The sequence below is a fragment of the Myotis daubentonii genome, chromosome 3 (genome assembly GCF_963259705.1).
Source record: "Myotis daubentonii chromosome 3, mMyoDau2.1, whole genome shotgun sequence".
In the NCBI taxonomy this organism is placed as follows: domain Eukaryota; kingdom Metazoa; phylum Chordata; class Mammalia; order Chiroptera; family Vespertilionidae; genus Myotis; species Myotis daubentonii.
In genome coordinates, this window is record NC_081842.1 from 95,595,378 (window position 1) to 95,615,966 (window position 20,589).

The following is a 20,589-nucleotide window of genomic DNA, read 5'->3' on the forward strand; positions in this document are numbered from 1 at the left end:
ACAAGCTTAGCAAATATATCGCAGTTTATTCCAGTTAACAATTTGTTTCTGTCTTTCTCAATATCTCTGTGGTACATATTCAGACTTACAGGCTTTGTCTCCACCCCACCCTCCCCTCTCTTTCCTCCTCTCTCTGGGTGACATTTGGACGCATTGAGAGCATACATCATGTTGTGTTCTCCTTATCTGCTGGCTTCCAGGTATCTCCAGGTGAGGTGTCCATCATCTTGCCTCATTTCAGTCCTTGATTTCTATCCTTGCTGTATCTCCTGTGAAGTGTTTTAATGTCACTTCTCTCTGCACAAGAAAATTTGTGGGATGCTGGTCATCTCCTTCTGTTACCCAAGACATACGCCTGAATTATTCCCAGCAAGGAGTCTGACACTGTGATGGTAAAGTGGTGACATCGGGCTGCCCACCGCGCACCCACCAAGATGTCACAGGAGCATCTGGATTTCTTTCCCACTTCCCCCAGGCTGGGGAGAATGAGGAGGTCAGGACCTGGTCTCTGTTCTCGCCGTCATTTATACTCTGTGGTTGCTGCCTTATGCTGTCAGGTTACTTCTCGAAGGGGCTTTGTATTTTATGAGGTATAACCCAAAATCAAGGAATAAGCCCTCTTCTAATTATATGGATATTTCTAACAGCCTGTACTAGAATTCTGATTCCAAGGGAGATAGTACTTTTATGTCACACAACTGCCTTTCACTTCCAGTTTATTCATGTCTTTTTTTCTACCAGGACTGCAAGACCCTTTCCCTTTTTTTGAAAATGTATCTTTATTGTTGAAAGTATTACAGATGTCCCCCTTTTTTCCCATTGGCCCCTTCTAGCCTGCTCCTGGCCCACACCGCAGGCCTCGTCTCACTATTGTCTGTGTATATTGGTTATGCATATATGCATATGTATACAAGTTATTTGGACCCGTTATATGGTTTTACATTATGCTATGGACTGAATTATGTTCTCCCTCCTCACCTCTCTCCCCAAATTTATATGTTGAAGCCTTACCTCCAATCTGGATGGTATTTGAAGAAAGGGCCTTGGAGGGGTAATCATGTTTAGGTGAGGGCATGAGGATGGGACCCTCATGATGGGATCAATATTCTCGTAAGAGGAAATGTCAGGGAGTTTCCCTTCCCTGTCTCTACTGTGAAGGACACAGCCAGAAAGTGGCTGTCTGAATGCCAGCAAAAAGTTCTCACCAGATCCTGACCGTGCAGACACCCTGACCTCGGGCTTTCAGCCTCCAGAATTATGAGAAAATAAATTCCTGTTGGTTAACCCCCTCAAGACAATCGTGTTTTATTATGGCAGCCTGAGCTAAGACACATTATGTCTTCTTCCTACTACATGGCTTAATCCCAGTAAGAAGTATTGTTGGGGGACCAAATGTGATTTACCAAGAAGGCAAACTGTACTAGAGATATTATAAAGCACATTGCTGTTAGGGATAAAGTAACACAACGCAAACCGCAAGTTCAGACTACATAATAAGAAATCAAGCATATGTTATTTCTCAAACTGTGGGCTACAACCCATTAATGGGCAGTGAAGACAATTAAGCAGGTTGTGTTTAACCCTTTTTGCAATGATATAGAATAGAACAAGATGAAGTAGAAAACATCAGGGCATTTTGTGAATATTTTTATTATTTAGTTGTGTGCACATGAGCATGTTGGTTTCATGTGTTTGTATACCAGTTAATAATATAAAACACACTTTTTCCTGAGATGTTAACTTAGAGCTACATGAAGCAGGCCCACATAAATCCTCCCATGTCATGTTTTCACCCCTTCAACAGAACCATGGGCAACAATACCTCCCAAAAGGGACTCTGACTATTTTGGAGATCAGTGTGCGATTCTGTCCTCCCGTCTGTCTCCACACCCTCACTACCAGTGGATTGTCTGTATCAGATTTAAAAATTGATAATGATGCCTTCCTAATCACTTTTGTTTCTTTCCTTTTTTAAAAAATAGTTCAATTTATAGACTTCCTTCAACTTTTCCACCCTCCTCCCAATCTACTTCTGTCACCTTTAATAGCCACTGGGCACAGTTTAACTTAACTGAACATAGTTTTCCTTATTTTTATTTTTTTTTAATATATTTTATTGATTTTTTACAGAGAGGAAGGGAGAGGGATAGAGAGTTAGAAACATCGATGAGAGAGAAACATCGATCAGCTGACTCCTGCACGCCTTCTACTGGGGATGTGCCCACAACCAAGGTACATGCCCTTGACCAGAATCGAACCTGGGACCCTTCAGTCTGCAGGCCAATGCTCTATCCACTGAGCCAAACCGGTTAGGGCTAGTTTTCCTTATTTGGAAAATAAGAGATTTGGCCTTGCTTTTATTTTATGGTTATTCTTTATGTTAGATAGGTATTTTGAGTAGATCTAAATTTATTATAAAATTCTATAATTCTTTTGCTATTACTTTAGACAATTGCAGCTATGGCAATGTTTCTTGACCTGGAATTTTATGACGAGCCTATCTGAGGATGTATTCTCAAGGATTGCAAAACTTTAAAATTTATTGCCATATTTTTTTGTTTGTTTGTTTTCTTAGCCTTGGGAACTCAGACACATTTTTTTTCTGGATGAGTGACGTATGCAAGGGCTCGAGAACTTCATGTTGTTTAGCATAACCATGGTATATTGTGCTGTTTGTGGGAATACAGGCTGAAGTAAGAGATATAAGCAGGGCTTGGACCATGAACAGCCTTTTGAGCTTTATCCTTTGGAACTTTATCCTGAGGTCGGTATGTGAATATGTGGCGTGGGGGTGGGTCATGGGGACATTTATAGTAGATGAGTTTAGAAAAAGCATATTCAAAGAGAGAGGAAAAATCAGTTTTTATGTTTAGAAACACTGCCAACATAGAGAACAGGTTGGAGGTGACAAAAGCCTAGGTCTAGTCAGAAAGGCTTTACTGTGAGAGGAAGAAATATCTGCCTGCACCATTGGCATCAATGGTCAGTGGGAAGGAGAGAGGTAGAAAAATTTGAGGTATATTTTATAAACAAATTAATCATAACTTTATATAAGACTAGATTTTGGGGAATAAGGGAAAATAAGGTGGAGGATGACTTTGGCATCTGGTTTGTGCTGAGAGGTAAGGGGATGAAAAGGTTACCTTCTGAGAATATGTAAGGAAATGGTGGAGTGGGAGGTAGGGAGAAAATGGGGAAAAAATAGTTAACATGAAAAATGGGAGCAAAAGCTAGACACATTGTAGTACCATCTGGCAGTAAGAGGATTCATTGGGAGCAGGGCATTATGAATTTGTGCTTTTTCTCCAGCAGCATTCAACAGCCAGTAGAAACTACGTAGTTTTATTGATCCAGAATTGCGGAGGATGCGGACCGTAGATAAGAGTGTGGAGGCTATTCTAGACATATCAGAGCCCCATAAAATGATGTTAGATAGATGTTTTACACAGATCAGTTTGGATCTTGCAATATACATAGGATTAGCAGCCACAGGAGAAGAACGGACATAGGATTGGGCAGCGGGAATATTGAAGCACAATGCAATGCTAAGTGCCTCACCCAATTCCACCAGGATATCTGGAGCTGGGATGACCCTTTAAATTTGTCTCTTTGGGGAAATGGGCCTGGTTTTATGCTCCTGATGGACCTGGGATGCTATGTGGAGGGAGGTGTGGCGGCTCTCTACAGCTTAGGCAGTTATTCTCAAAGTGTGCTTCCCAGAATGGCATCACCAGCATCACCATGGTACTTGTTAAAAAGGTAGACTATTGGGTCCCATGCCCTGAATTACTAAATGAGAAATCTGGGGGCACAGCCATTCACATTTTAAGTTCTTCAATGATTTTCATACTTGTTAAAGTTTGAGAACCACTGGCTTTGGGACATTTTGCAAATTTTGCGCCGTTGAAAATTGCCAGCAGCCTGGACTCTCAGCAGCTGGGTAGTTAGTGCCTCACTCTTCTGTGGGAGAAATGAGGGCACACACTACATCACCAACAGGTGAGGTCAGAAATATCAGGCAGGAGCCAGTGGCTTCTATGGATTAGGAATAGTGAGGGCAGGTTTAGTAGGAAGGACATAGGGGACAAATTAAAGAATGTGAACATTAATTATAAAATGTATTGTAGAACATCCTCTTCATTTATTATTTTTATTACCAGTATTCATCTAATATACAAAATTAAGTATTCTTTAATATCAACAACTCTTCTGAAGTCAACTATGATTATAACAAATACTTATGATAAGGAGTTTTATGTTGTGATTAAGCAATAGAATATCTTCCTACTTCAAATAATTAACTGTAATTTACAATATGTTATTTTTTCCTTTTGTATGTACAAGCGGGTAATAGTTAAGGGGGGGCACTTGAAAGTAAATTAAACTCTATTATAAAGAAGTATTAATCTAAAGCAAATACATTGCTCCTTAGCTGATTAGCATAGAAGTCAGGTTTTTATTAAATAAAATACCTAATAATTTATTAAAGCACTTGTGAGCTTGTGTAAAACTTGATTTTAAACCCAAATTGAATCGCTCTTTTCCCCCAAGGCTGTTGGCTATTATACACTTTATTTCTGAACTTCTTTATCTTAAATCCTTATAACACCAACCTTGACTATGGAAATATTTATTGCCAATGCATAATTTATTTAATGTAAAGAACAGTTTGATGGTTTAGTTCATTGGAGTCTAGATGCTATGAAGTGGACAATTTGAAATTTCCCTACCTCTCAGGGTTGGAGTTACCTGGAAAATGACAATCCATCTTAAAAGGGGATATGGAGAAAATCTGTCAAGTCACTTAACCTTTTTTTTTAGATTTCATGCAAAAGAATTACAGTAAGTTTTCTGTGCCACTTGAAATAGAATAAATGCTTTCTAGTAAATATAAGCAAATGAAGACATAACAGTATTACATAGCCCTGAAGAGGAAAATTCTGACTTTTGGTTTAGTCACTACCCAAGGATAATTAGTATCTCCTTGGAAAAAACAAAACAAAAAACTAAGGTGTAAATTTCTCAATGGAAGTAATTTAAAACAAGGTAAAATATGGAGCGAAGACCAAACAGAGTATTATAATGCAGAAATAGATGTCTCAATTTGCATGTGGTAGATGCTTTCTAGTTTTTAAATGACAGAATCTCCTAACAGGCTGGAGTTGTGTGAGTTATTTGTTCCTTGTCAGTGACTAGTTAGTGTTCCTCCTGCCTTTTTATTATTCATCATTGTACTGGTGTGGAGAAGATAATAAGCAAAACTGGACAGTGGATTCATGGCTGCTTAGAAGATAAAAGGGGAAGTTGAACTTGGTAGCTTGCAACAGCTTTTGATTAGCAGTGCTACTTTGGAATCGTAAAGGCAAATGGAAATGGTTGTGGAACTCCGCTGTGGGGGGTGAAAGTAGATATCAATTATCCCTATCTCGTTAGGTAAAGTATTCTCATTATTCCCATTAATCCTTTTTATAGGTGAATTATTTTCAAGGAAAACTCGATTGAAATGATATTCTTTGTGTATTCTATTCACATTGCCCAAATACATTACTGCAAAGAGGAATAGCTTTTAGTGTGTGTTTTTAACATTAAAGCCAGAGTGTTATATCATTTACTTGACTTCTAAATGTACTCCCTCTCTTGGCACACTACCCTGATTTTACTGAACATCAATTCCCTGCTCCCATAAAGATCATGTGGTGTAGAACTGACTTGATTACCAGGTACAGAGGGGCACATGGCTCCCCGGCCATGGTGAGTTGTTCAGAGGTGGGCCTGTGGGTTAGCTGGCCTGATCAAAATGAATCTTAGGTCATTTATTCTGATTTTGTGGCAGAAATGCTCTTCTCTGCTGGATAGAAAGTATGATTTCTTGGGAGCCACAGTCATCCATCTCGGACAACGAAGAAGGAAGCTTCCTCTGGCTGAAGGAAACACCTAAAAAGAGGAGTGGAGACATACAAAAAGAATAAAACAAGGTCTGGAAATCCTTTGGAGCTGTGGGTCAAGTACTACTTAAAAGACTTTGCAACCACAAAACAATAAATTATTAATTAAGCTTGTTTGAGTTGTATTTTCTACTACTTGGAAACAAAAGCATTCTGATAAATTTGGTAATCTGCTTTTCTCCGATCAGTAAATCATATTAAAAGAAAAAAGAATAGAAGAAACAGAAACAGATTAACATAAGCAGCAATATTTCTATAACAGTTTAACCTTCTCTGACTTTCCTGAATGATTTGTATACCAGGGATGCACACAATACCTTCTTTTAATTGCTTATCTTGTAGCAACATAGTTGAAGCCATAAAATACCCAATATCAGTGACAAATTTAAAGATTGCTTACTTTATATCCTTTTCCGTCATTCATTGCAATGTAATCAAAGTATTATTTAGGAGTCAGGAAGGTTTCTCAACACTATAAACAAAAATTCTGCTCATGGTAATAAAGAACATAGAAAAAGAAAATGGGAAATCGGAGAACAAACAAATTGTTTCTTCTCCTATTTCAAAGGTTACCTGGAGGTGTCTATTGCCCTTTGCTATATAATTAGAAAGATGCATTACTTGAAGTTAAAATTTCCAGCGAATAAAAAACATGTTTTCATGAATATATTGATTTAAATAACTTAGAAAAACTCATATGCTTTTAATGCAGGTCAAAAACTCACTGGTGGAGATCCATCATTAAATAATAAAAAATGTCTGCTTTTTAAACTTGAATGCTTAGGTATGTTTATTTAATAGTTGTTGACTGCACATTCTAGTATCCTTGTTTTTTTGTTGTTTGGTTTTTTTTGTATGAAGGGACTACAATAAAGAGCCCACTAGGAATGTTAACAATGAAGGAAATAATTGGCTCTCTGGGAGATAAATGATAAATCAATATTAGATAACAGATCAGCAGGCATATGACAGACCAGATGTCTCTGGTTGAAATATTAATATATTTAAAGAAAAAAAGGTGCCACACAAGAAGAGGCATCAGTTGACCATGAAGATGCAAGAAGAGAAGCCATAACCTGAGCAAATGATAACAATTATGAATTAAAAAGGGGACCCTAGTCTTTGGACTTCAAGTTACTTATGTCCCACTGGCAAGGCTGACCCTTAGGTTTGGAGCCAGGGAGCCCTCAAGTCTTTCTGATCTGAATGGAAAGTCCAACTCTACTGTGAAATTGAACAACAGGTATTCTCACCTGTTGCCATTAAACATTCAATTCATCTAACTCCCTTGTTTGGATTTCATGCTCACCAAGCAGTCTGTTTCCTTTCTGTGTTTGGTCCTTGTCACTGTGATATTTGACAATAAATCAATAAAACAAACTGAGTGGCCACACAGTTTGGTCACAGTTTGGTTGTGCCAACCCTGTTAACTCCAATCTTCACAGCTTGTGTGAAACTTGTATTTCTTAGTGCATATAAATAACCTGATCCTTTGGATATGTACTTATGGTTGTTTATCAACAACTGTGAACCAGTCTTTCAGGGCCTGATTCCACTCTGGGACACGAATAAGAGACTATATTTGGGGACTTGGCAATGAAGGAGCATTACAGAAAGCTTTTTTCTGTGTGATACTACTTACTTACCCATACAGTAATTACTAAAGTATCCATCAGAACATTGCCAGGCATTGTTTATACCATGTATACAAAGCTTGATAATTTGCTTAAATTTTTTCATAGCCTCCTATCGCCTTCAGGATATAGTTTGGGCTGTTTAATGTGACAAGCAAATCCCTTCATGATCTGACTTCTTTAACTTCATATCCTGACACCCTGCAGCCTATAATAGCAGCTTTATTTTTGGTCTCTTATCTGAACTACTTACACTTCAAGATTCAGCCCAAAGAATTTCTTAGAGGAGTCACTACTCCTGTTTCTTCTTTCCCCTGCCTTAATACAGCCCTTTTTTGGAGCTTTAGACTTTGATCTTATAACACTCTTGGCAATACTATGGTGTATTTTAATTATTGACTTACCTATCTCACCCATGAGGTTACACACCTTTTTAAAGATGCAACTCTGAATTTTATCTTGGTATGTCTAGGGTCTAAGAGCAGTTGTTTATATATGAAAACCAAGAGAGTTTACTGAAGAGATGAATACATTAATAACTAAATAGAATAGAACTTGATTCCCAGCCCAATTCACTTTCCTTGTTACTAATTACATTAGACTGACTTGATGACTCAATTCTTCACTTTTTTCTGTGTTCATATCCATTGTCATATACCTTTGGTAAGGCCTTCACACTGACTCTTGAACTCGACTAAGTGCCTTCATTGAGCCAATAAAATGTAGGTTAAAAAAGATGCAGAGATTGGTGGAGAGGCATATGAAGTAGAACCACTTTGCAGAAGAACGAATTAACCCAGGTAAGCTCGCACCACACCATTCCAGCCTAAATCAGCTGAATCCCAGTGGTGCATTGTAATAATATAAATGCTCACCGGTACAGGCCACTGAATTTCTGAGTGGTTTATTATGCAGCATTGTCACAATACATAACAGACACACCCATGATCATTGATGATCTTAAGTAAGCCATATCCCTAGTAAAAGCAAAGCTATAATTAGTGTTGACCAGAGGCAGTACGGAGTAATACAGTGGAGCCTTGACTTACGAGTTTAATTCGATCCGAGACCGAGCTCATTAAGGAGCTTGTTAAGGAGCTCGTTAACTCAAATTACTCTATCAACTCAATGCAAAAAATCGGCTGAGAGACAGCTGGTATCTCAAAAAACTCGTTAGTCGGACACTCATAAGTCAAGGCCCCACTGTAGTTAAAGTTGCATGATCTAATGCCAAACTGCTTGGCTTTAACTTCATCTTTGCCACTTACCAACAGTTTGACATTGATCAAATTACTGATTCATTCCATGCTTCAGATTTCTCATCTATAAAATGTGGAAGAATAGCATATGCCTCATACATTTTGTTATAAGCAGTAAGTATGTGAATACATATAAAATACTTAGAATTGTGTCTGGCATGGAATAAGTGCTCAGAAAATGTTATTGTTCTTATGTGTAAATAGAACCTTGTTTAATGAATGTCCTCATTGCTCTATCCCTTGATGCATTCTGCTATGCTCATCTCAGCCATGATGTATGATTCTATTTGTCTGTGAGGAATTATAAAATATTAATGTTTCATCATTTCATTCAACAGCATAGCTCTTTTCAACTCAGAAGTTGCATTCCCACTTATGCAACTATAAAAATGGGAATGACAGATTTCTGAGATAGGCACATGACATATCCCAATAAAAGATGAAAAATTAGGAGCTGAGAAAGTAAAGCCTATTCATGACAAAGCCAATATCCAGCTTCCAAAATCTTGATATTTCTTATCCAAGTTCACTTCCTTTCCAAGATATCCAGAAAACAACTCACTGGTGGATCAGCTCAAAAGGGCTTGGACTGACCTTCAAACCTACTGCATTTTTTTTTTCATTCTGGCTTTTTGCCAATGTTCATACACCTCTTAGGGGTCCCCATTAGTTGGTACTGTGGGTTTATCTTATGGATCAAGTGATGAAAAGGGTGTGGATTCCACCCTTTCACTGTGAGAGCCTTTAGAGAAGGAACACTTGGTAGTAATATTTTTTCAATCTCCTTAATGACTCTATCATTGTGCATAAGGCTCTCAGTTACACGGAAAACTCAAGAAGCTGCTCAAGATAATATTCAGCTTTGCCAGAAGTTGACAGGGCAGGCAGATGAAAAACAAGGAAGCCCTTGGACTAAGCCAGATCCTTGACAAGGTTTTCTAGACAAGAAGGAACTTCTTAGACATATCCAAGGATTCTTCCCTGGCTATGTGTCTCAGGATGCAATGAGCTTGTCATCACCATCTGTAAAGAAGAGAGTGAAATGCTGACTGCAGCAATTGTCGGGACTTGCCGTCTCTCTCCCACAGGGGCACATCCCTGCATGATCTGCTTTCAGTCGGTCACTGAGCAGTGTAGTGTTCCAGCGTCACTGGTAGTTTCTGCTTCCAGGAAGTGCAGTATTCTCTCGATAGGAGAGAAATACAGGGAGTTATATGAACAGCCTGGATACATGTCTCAGCACTTTGTGTGAACATATTTTCAATGATTAACAGGCCAGAATTGTGGTACAACACATGTGGATGTGAATAGAATTAATTATGATCCAAAGCTAGTACAAGAGGACATGGCCTTGTGGGTGACAACCGAGGGGCTATGTTAGAGCCATTGCTCATCACTGATGGTGTAGAAGTGGGAATAGCTTGTAGACCTGGCCTCAGGGTTACCTTTTCCCGACAGCCTGCTTAGGGAGATGAGAAATGAGGATTATGATATTAGAATATCAGTTTAGCCTTGGGAGAAGCACTTCCAGCTTTAAAAACTATGGGCATCTTTAAAACACTCAGAAACCATTCCACACGCACAATAACTCACAGGAAGTATGGAGCTGGCCACACAATGCAGCCATACGTAGGAGAGTGTCTTCATTCAGAAGAAGACAAATAACAGCACTGCCTTATGCTCCGATGACCACTTGCAATGCTAAGGGTAGGCCTTGGAAATGAAGGCTGCCAGGACATTCTGCTGGCTTGTAAGCTCTCTGACAAATGTGGTTAATAGCAATAAGTGAAAAAAGAAGGGTGCCCGGCCTGTGCTTGGGGGTGCTAAACTAACTTGAAGATCCAGGGGGGTTTACTAAGCATTACCCCCTTTCCAAGACCTCCTTTCAACGTGGTGAAAAATGCGGCACTAGAACAGGTCCTGGATGCCAACTTTTCACTCTGGGACACGTGGGGAAGACAGCCAGGGTGGGACTAATTCATTAATCTCCTTCAAGCTTTCTAACATTACTCACAAGGCTTTACATGAAATGCTCTGTTTCATTTTTTCTGGAAACAGTGGAGCTCTATTTACATCAGAAGGGACATCAAATACCACAACAGTCACTAAAAATGAAACCCTGCAGCTCAGCCTGCCATGCAGCATGGAAAGTGTGCAGCTGTAAATGCACTTCACAAGGCGAGTCACGCGCCAGGAAGGGAAGACAGCCAGATGCCAAAATAGCTTGCGGAGAGCACGAGAGAGGGGCAGCCCAAAAACGGCAGGCAAGAAAACCTGTAAGACTCACAAAAGAGAAATCGTTGGCTTAGCTCTCTGGAAACAGACAGACAGAAAGCAGGATAAGAGAGAGCAAGTTGGGTCTGCAAGGGCAATGTCAAGCCCAGAGATAAGACCTGCCCAGAGGGCTGGCGGCTGCAAAGGCCAAGTCATAGCCATTTGAACCCAGGGTTTAGAAGGACCCTGAGTTATATATCAAACTTGACAGCTGTATTTGATACTCTCACTGTCTTCTGAGTCATTGTTAAATATAAAGGGCAGGGAACTAAAGAGTTGCAGAAACATCTTAAATATTAAAGCTATACAAACGACACTCTTAACAAGAGATCACAGCCATAAACATTTCAGAAAAGGTTGTCTGAATGCTCTATGTATCTGTTCTTTTTATATACTATGACACCTCCATGTAGACCACAAAAATGGGAACATATATTTCAACTTAGGTTAGCATCTTCCTTTCTCTGTTATTCTATTAGCTTGTTGGCCTCTGTTTCCACATATCCGAGAGACACAACACTGAGAAACAGTGCAAGTGTGACAGATAAAATAGTTTCTTATAGTCTGCATCCACATGTATCCTTGTTTTCTAAAATCTGAGCCCATTCAAATCTTGTGGGAATTCTCCTTGCTTCTTAAAAGATCTTACAGTACTTAATCTCTATTCATGTGAAACAAGAAACAATGTCCTTCTCATTTTATTCTAAAGCCATCTTTAATGCCAAAGATGAGTGTGGATATGAGGGAAGTTGACATTTACTCAGAATTATTATTCAATCAAAGTTCTATTTCTTCCTTATGATGATTTCATTTGTCAGAATAGTTTTAATGCAAAGCTTGTGATCTCCACGCCGCCCTCCCCACCCCACCCCCCGCCCCTAAACAATTGATGCTACCATCTGTGTCACCTGGGGCTTCTTTTTGTAGACTATTTTTACATTGTAGCCTCTTGCAGTGTGACACAATGAAAACATAAATAATTTGAGCATTGTTTTTGCTGGGAGAGACTGCTCCAGACATTAGTATGTTGCCAGAGTACTGATTCCAGAGGAGGTAAGGCAAAATAATAGTCTTCTCACAAAAACAGGCCACTTTTTTTCATCCTCTTTAAAATTCTTTGTTTAGTTTGATTACAGATCCACATCAGAGGCTTCTTTCAGGTCATGGGATCTGCCTGCCTGGGAACTTCCCACTGTGCTGATGAAGCACCATTCACCCCATCTGAGCCTCTGGAGTCAGAACAACCCCAGGGCATTTTTGTTTTCTGTTTTATATCTCCTTTGTTCTTTCCCTTTGTTCCCTTCTTATTCAGAGGTAGGTGAGTGCTAATGCCAAGCTGTTAAAAGTGTATCCAGCAAGGGGAGGATATGAGCTGTTTGGATTCTTTAAAATAGTTCTTGCTTATTTTGCCCAGTGCTTCAGATAACAATTACAGGGTAGTCTTCCCATTGATACAAGGGGCTTACTCTTCCCCTAGCTTAGGTTAGAAATTGTGTTGCTCAGTAAAAGCCTATAGACTTTGATGGTTTGCCCCAGCTCTCTCATAGTTAACTCTTAGCCTCCTCCCTCCATGCCCAGTAGAAATGCTTTTTGGCTATTCTTTCTATAACAGAGCTGTCTTCCAAAAATTAGATACATTGGAGATTGACTCTGAAAAGTTGTTTAGAGAATGCTGAATTCCAGCATGAGTTGTATTTGCTGCTATCTTTCCACAGCAGGCATTCCCTGGCCTGGCCTCTTGGAATAGCATGAAAATAAAAGAGCATGCTGAACTAAGTTAATAATCTGGTAGTATTTTTTAAATTTAATTTTCAGAATAGATCATCAGTTGGGATGTAATAATAAATTAACATCTTTGTAAATAATTTTAAGAGCTAGAGTTTTGAATCAAAGCTCATGTCAGGTTATTGACCCATGCAGCCTCCAGGTTAGTTGCTTCTGATTGGTTCTTTTTATTTTTGCATGTTTGTGCTCTCTCTAGCACACGCACATAGTCTTCAGAAATACTGGTAAGCATTTATTGGCCAAAGAAAGTAGATTCCTCTAATACCCTCTTATGCCAGAAAAACCATAAGGAACCATCCATTTTCCTCCTGCACATATTTCCCCCTTCACAGCCAAAAGAGAGCCAGATTTCAAGCAGCAGAACTTAGAACCAATAGGTGCTAGAGATTTTGACTTTCTACATAATTCTTACACAGAAAGGTTGATTAAGTATGTTTTACTCAATTAACCACAAATGAGCCCTGTGCACCACTAGTTTGTAATTGCCCTAATTGATTCTGAGGAGAGATCTTTGGTCAGAGTCAAGCCAGATGTAGGCTGTGTTAGTGATTTTCATGGAAATGACCCCAGGATGCTTCATTTTTACAGCTTTCATATAAAAATGTCCAAGAAGCTTGCCCAGGCTTCTCTGCTTACTTAATTATATTTTTGATAACTTATTTTACCATTGACTTCTAGTCAGGCCAGGTTTTGTTTGATCTTGATGAGGTTGTGGGAGAGAAGGAAATGTCCTAGCTCATTATCTTTTAATCTTGCTTTATCAGACCTGTATTCTGGAAATTGTATGCAAATTCTCGTTCTCATATTTTCTTTTAAAAAAAACCTGTTTCTTCCTTTCTCTCCTAATTTCTGAATCATTTCATTACTATAGGATGAATTGTCTGTTTCCTGTCTTCTAATCACTGATGTTGAAGATCTTCACCATTAGCCACTTATTTTGCTACTAGAGCCCCAGTGTAAGAAATTCATGCATGGGTAGGGTCCCTAGCGGCTGCCTGCCACTGGCCAGGGCCTCCCTTCCCCCAGCTGCTGGCTGGGGCCTCCCTTCACACCCACTTTGGCCCGGTACCACCCACTCACCTGCTCCATCATCCCACTGTGGTCCCACTCTTGTCGGGCCCATTGGGGCCAGCAATGCTGGCCAGTCGCCGATGCCCTCTATGTTCCGGGCCGCCCCCCTGGTGGTCAGCGCATGTCTAACTACTGGTTGGTTGAATGCCTGCCCGTAGGGACAATTTGCATTTTAGCCTTTTATTATATGGGATCTTAGAAGCACTGTCTTCCCAAGCCTATTCAAATAACAATATAGTCTTGGTAAAGTGAGGCTTTAAATAAAAGATTGGGTTAAGATAAAGTTCTATTAGGTCCTACAATCAGATCAATTCAGAATTCTCAATTAATTCTTAGAATTTAATAATAAAATTGTGTAGATATTAAGGTTTTAAGAGATTAAAATTCTAATGTATTTAATTGAAGCTACTTGAAAAAAGAGGGGACAACAATACACAAGAATGTGCTTTGGCAAAGAAAAGGTGTGAGGAGTAAATATGCATTTTTCTTAAAGGAAATTAGTGCATTTAAAAAAAAAAATCTTCTCCTAAGGATATTTTTCCCACATTGATTCCCAGAGAGAGTGGAAAGGGGGGAGGAGGGAGAGGAAGAGAAAAACATCAGTATGAAAAAGACACATTGATTGGTTTCCCCTAGGGCTAGGAATTGAACTTGCGACCCTTTAGTTTGCAGGCTGATGCTCAAACCATTGAGCAAACCAGCCAGGGCAAGGGTACTTTTGTCTAAACTAGAACTTCTGCTTATTAAGGGCAATCTAAATGTATACAGAAAAGTAGATGAGAAGAGAAAAAGAGAGCTAGGAAAAGAAAGAAAGACATACCTTGTGTAACGAAGCTGACTAAAAATTGAACTATTATTATAAAGTTTCTAAAAAGTAAGTGTTAATATCAATGGTATTTTTATTGAAAGCTAAAACAATTTTTTCATCTACTAAAAGTATTAAGTATTCTTGGATTGTTGGTCTACTCCTGATAAAAGATTGTAACAGGTTTTCCTTTTCAAGTAATCTGCCAAAAAATCAAAGACTCCTTGTTTTATGAAAATAACTACAGGCCCGGTGTACAAAAACTTGTGCACTCGGGAGGGTCCCTCAGCCCGACCTGTGCCCTCTCGCAGTCTGGGACCCCTCAGGGAATGACCACCTGCTGGCTTAGGCCCTCTCCCTGGGGGATTGGGCCTAATCTGGCAGTCAGACATCCCTCTGGCAGCCGGGCAGCCCTTAGGGGATGTCCACTTGCCAGTAAGGAGTAGGCCTAACTGCAGTCAGACATCCTAAGCGCTGCTGAGGAGGAGGGAGAGGCTCCCACCAACACTGCTGTGCTGGCAGCCGTCAGCCTGGCTTGTGGCTGAACAGAGCTCCCCCTGTGGGAGCACACTGACCACTAGGGGGCAGCTCCTGCATTGAGTGTCTGCCCCCTGGTGGTCAGTGTGTGTCATAGTGACCAGTGATTCCTAGTCTCTCTGCTGTTAGGGTCAATTTGCATATTACCCTTTTATTATATAGGATAATTGAAACTTTGTAGCCTTGAGCAGAGCCCAGGGCCTGCCAGAGCAGACGGGAAGCTTCGCTTCCTCCATCGCCGGGGCAACCAAGCCTCCTGCTTGCTCCAGCTCCGTGGCTGCCGGTCGCCATCTTGGTTGGGTTATAGTCACTCTGATTGGCTGGTGGGAGTGGCCTGGGCGTAGCAAAGTTATGGTCAATTAGCATATTTGTCTTTTATTAGTGTAGATTTCCTATGTTTTATGTTGTTTTAAACAGGTCTTTGTCTTTAATTACTTAAGAAATTGAATCTTCTCAGTAGTAAGAGCTAGTCTTCTGTACATGCCCTTGAAATCTTTTATTGTCACTTTGATCAAATAGATAATTAAGTATTATTTCATAATAATCTGTGATTTATCTGGTTCATGTAATACTAAATATACTGTGTGTTTATATTTGTAGGGAAGCAGGACAGCCTGCTCCTCCCCTGACCCCCACATCACCTTCTAGGCCAGTGGTTCTCAACCTTCCTAATGCTGCGACCCTTTAATACAGTTCCTCATGTTGTGGTGACCCCCAGTGTCATTGTTACAAATTGAACATAATTAAAGCACAGTGATTAATCACAAAAAACAATATGTAATTATATATGTGTTTTCCGATGGTCTTAGGCGACCCCTGTGAAAGGGTTGTTTGGCCCCCAAAGGGGTCGCGACCCACAGGTTGAGAACCGCTGTTCTAGGCTAAGAAAGGCCTGCTGATCTCCATGTTTCTCCTCTCATCTGAAATCAAAACCTCTTGAGGGTGAATGATCCCAGCAATGGCCCCAACACATGCTCAGTGTCACTGTCACAGACATTCTCAGTCATTACAGCCTGTTCCTCAGCCCCCAGTGCCCTGCTCCACCCACTGCCACTCCTCACCTGTCACCCCCTAAGGACCACCTTATATTATCCTATCTGAAATGTGAGCAAGACCTCAAATGCCCCCCTGTCCTTATTTTTTTTTTCAATAGCTCCCTTGCCCTACCTTTCTTCCTCTAAAAACTTTGCATTTTAAAAAATACATATTTGATTGATTTCAGAGAGGGAAATAGAGATAGAAACATCAATGATGGTAGAGGATCATTGATTGGCTGTTTCCTGCATGTTCCATACTGGGAACCTGTATGGAAACCTCCTATGGCCCCTCCCCCTGGCTGGCAGGCCCTGATTGACTGCTAGGGAAGGAAGGGGAGCGGGGAGATGGGGAGGTGGGAAACCTGATCAGCCCTGATCGCTGGCCAGGCCTAGGGACCCTACCCATGCATGAATTTTGTGTACTGGGCCTCTAGTTTTAAAATAAGATATGATAAGTCTTCTTAGGTTATGTTGCATGGGTTGTTCTAGAAACTGTATAAAATTTCTAAAAATCTGATATGTCCTGGTATAATATTATCACTTGGAATTCTAGTTATTTTAGAATATTGTATGTCACAGAAATAATCAAATTTCCTTGTGAATTCTATTGGAGTTGCTTCTCATTAGATCTTTAACAATGGTCAAACCTTCTTACTGTTATTCTCTTACCTTCTAAAATTGCTGTCATCAAAATTAAGGCTCACACTAAAAGGACTAAACTTGAGTATCAGGGAAATGTGCTAGCTGACTTTCATGCACAGGTAGCAGAAACAAAATCTGTGAAGGCTGTGGCACACGTGGATGAAATCCATTCTGCTTCTGCAAAAATGACCCATTATTGGCCAAATTTTGCCATCCTGATATTCTTGTAAGATGGGAACAGTTGGCTCATAAATCAGATAAATTAAGATGGGTAAACAATGTCTGTAAGTTAAACAAATAGTCAAGTACATGGAAACCCAAGATGGATACCTGGTTCTTCATATATCCATAGAAAACCCCATTTTTGTGGTTTATGCATCCCTTCCTCTATCATAGTACATCTAAGAAAATCTATTTTGTCCCCAGAGGCCTCAGACCTCCTCTCCTGAACCCTTTGAGCACCTAGCTGGACTTCAACTGCCATTTAGTATTGATTATTAATATGTTCTTGTTGTTGTAGATATGTTTTACAAGGCTGATGCCCATATAGTGGCAAATAAGCTTTTAGAAAATATGTTTCCATTATACAGGAGATAGTCACGAGTAGACCAGTGTCTATTGGTATAAATCTCTTGCTGTCTCATGCTTGTATGACCAGCTACCATAGTATTTTATGTCTTAGGCTCAAGCCTATTATTAACAGAGCAAGAAATCCTTCCTGGACCCCAATTCAAGGGATCACATTGGCTATAGTAGAGCCTGGTTGCTGGGTATGGAAGCCTCATCAGAGGAGAATAGCTATCAAATCCCATTGAAGGGTCCTTACCAAGTACTCCTGACCATTGACACTCCTGAAAACCTAGAAGGCATTAAGCCTTGGATGGATATCTCACAGCTAAAGAAGGTTCCATTGTAATGAAGAATGAATACACTATACTTATATAAAGCTATCCATATTAATCTTAGTAAATGTTAAACCCAACTTGTTACTCTAACCTGATTTTTCTCTCAAAACCAGAAGTTACATGTTAAAAGTTTTTGTTTGTTTGTTTGTTTGTTTAGTATGCTTCACAATCCAGCACTTTCAATTCCTGTGTGAATCTAAGGATCAGCCTGACTTTCAAGATCCTGGCTAATGCTGACTGCCCAGACATAGGAATTCAACCAGATGGCCAACTCAAGGATGCTGATCATGAGAATCCATTTCAAGTCCAGAAAAGAGACTGCCTGTTCTGTTTTTCCTTCTCCATCCTTATAAAAACCTCAATCTGCACTGAAATTTTAAGATGGGTTTTTTAGGACTGGGATAAATCCCTATCTTCTTGAGATGCTGGTACTCAAATAAACCTCTTTCTTTTTTTCACCAGCAACAGCCTCATAGTTTGGCTTTCATAGCGACAGGCATATAAATCTGGGTTCAGTTACCCCATCTGACATCAACCCTGCTCAAATGCTGGAGGTCTTCAAATCAAATTGACTGGGGAGAGAAGTAACTGACATTGATGTGGACTGCTTCCAACCAAGATGCCAGATCAAGACTTCCTACTTAAGGTAAGCAAGAAACCCTTTCTTTGTTTCTTCCTTTTCTTAACTCTAGCATTGGCCTGGGAAGGTAAGGACATCATCCATGGCTAAGGGGGTTGAGGGGAGCAGTGAGGGAAGTTTAACCTCTGGAATTTAGAACATTTTATTTCAGGCTAGGAAAAAATCTAAGTGACCACTGGTTTGAATGGACAGCTATGCCTCAATAGGATTTCTCTTTGTCTTTGGTGATTATCATTCTTTGGTCTATAAATGCCTACATTGCTTTTATGCAGATGGGAATGCCGCTTAGATTACCTGACTATGCTCCTAACTGTTCTAGGAAGGACTTATCCAGAAGCATTCATGTTTTAGGAATAACTTCCATTGGCAAGGTCATATTTTTCTGGCTGGAAATAGATACAAATAGAAATATGATTAAAAACCTTTAAGTATCTCTTGGAGACATTGCAGATTTCATTGCTAAGACATTGGCTGCCCAGAAAATATCCCTAGACTCTCTGGCCAAAACTGTTCTTATTAATAGAATAGCACTTGATTATCTTTAGCTGAAAAAGAAGGTATCTGTGCTATGGCCAACACCACTCACTGTACCTGGATAAACACTTCTGGGGAAGCTGAAACTCAATTAAGGTCATTGAGCAAGCTATTTGGCTTAAAAGGGTGACACCTTCAATGGGGGTCTTTCTTTGATTGGTGTGGGTCTTGGGACTATGGCTCCAAAGTGCACTCTAAAAATTGGAAATTATCTTGTTTATAGCTATCATAATTTTCTTCCTGGTGTGTTACATCCTCTCAAAAGTTTTAAATGCATGGTTTGTAGCCACTGACTGCTAGGCAAATAATATCCCTGAGAATGGAATGTCAAAAACAAACAAAAAAAATCAGTAAAAAACAAAGGGAAAGACTGACTGACCAACTTAAAGATTGTGAACCTGCAGCTGTGACCTATGAGTATCATAGTGCTTATGCAAAAACATTGTAATTTGTAAATATCAAACAAAGGTTCAGTAAAAGCTGGAAAAATTGCAGAGCAAGAGCTGAGAGTGATGCTAATGCCTTAATTTTTAAAAATCACATTTCTTAGTTAAACTAAGAATCTGATCAAAAGGGAAGAATTTTTAAAGATAAAACCACAGGCCCCAAATGGTATCACTGTGCTAAAGCCCATGATAACCAAACCTACACTTAATATCTAACCTAATTGTAGTTTCAACCACTTCAGGAAATGTCATCTTAATCAACTGGTTTGGACTTCTGGTCAACACCAATGACAATCTGACAAGTGTCCCTCTCCATTCCCATAGAAAGAAGAGGCAATCTACATGACAAAACCCATGTCCACCCTCCTCCCTCTCCCAGCTCCATCATAAAAAAATTTTATGGTCTAGAAAGATCTCTTTCTTTTCTTTTGCTAAAACTCCCTGCTACACCCTTCTGCGTATAAAAATGTATACTGTACAACTCCCTTGGAGTGCCCTTCTGGTTGCTAGATGGGATACTGTCCTATTCATGAACCACTTAATAAAGCCAATTAGATGTTCAAACTTACTTGGTTGAATTTTTTTTAACAATATGAAATACATGTCTGTGTGTGTATACACACACACACACACACACACACACACACACACACACACACACACACACTAGTGGCCCAGTGCACAAAATTGGTGCACATTAAAAGGGAATTAATTAGAGAAAATATTTTAATATTGCTATTTGCCCTTTCTCTATAATAGAAGTGTCACAGATGAAAGAAAATTAGCAAAATGTATATGAAAATCTTCCTCCTGTCAGAGTCTGGGGTGCGCTGCAGGACCCAGGGTCAAGTCCCTGCCCACCCATGTGCACCTCAAAATTGCACGAGACCCAGACCCAGCTGGCCCCACCCTCATTGGGCTAGATCCAGATCTGGCCGGCCTCACCCCCATCAAGCCCCACTGGGTGAGAGGTGCAGCCTCAGGTCACGGGCCTGGGGTGGGGACATGGCCTGAGGTTCCTCAGCCTGGCACCAGGGTGGGGGACACAGCCTGAGGTTCCCTGTCAAGCCCCGCC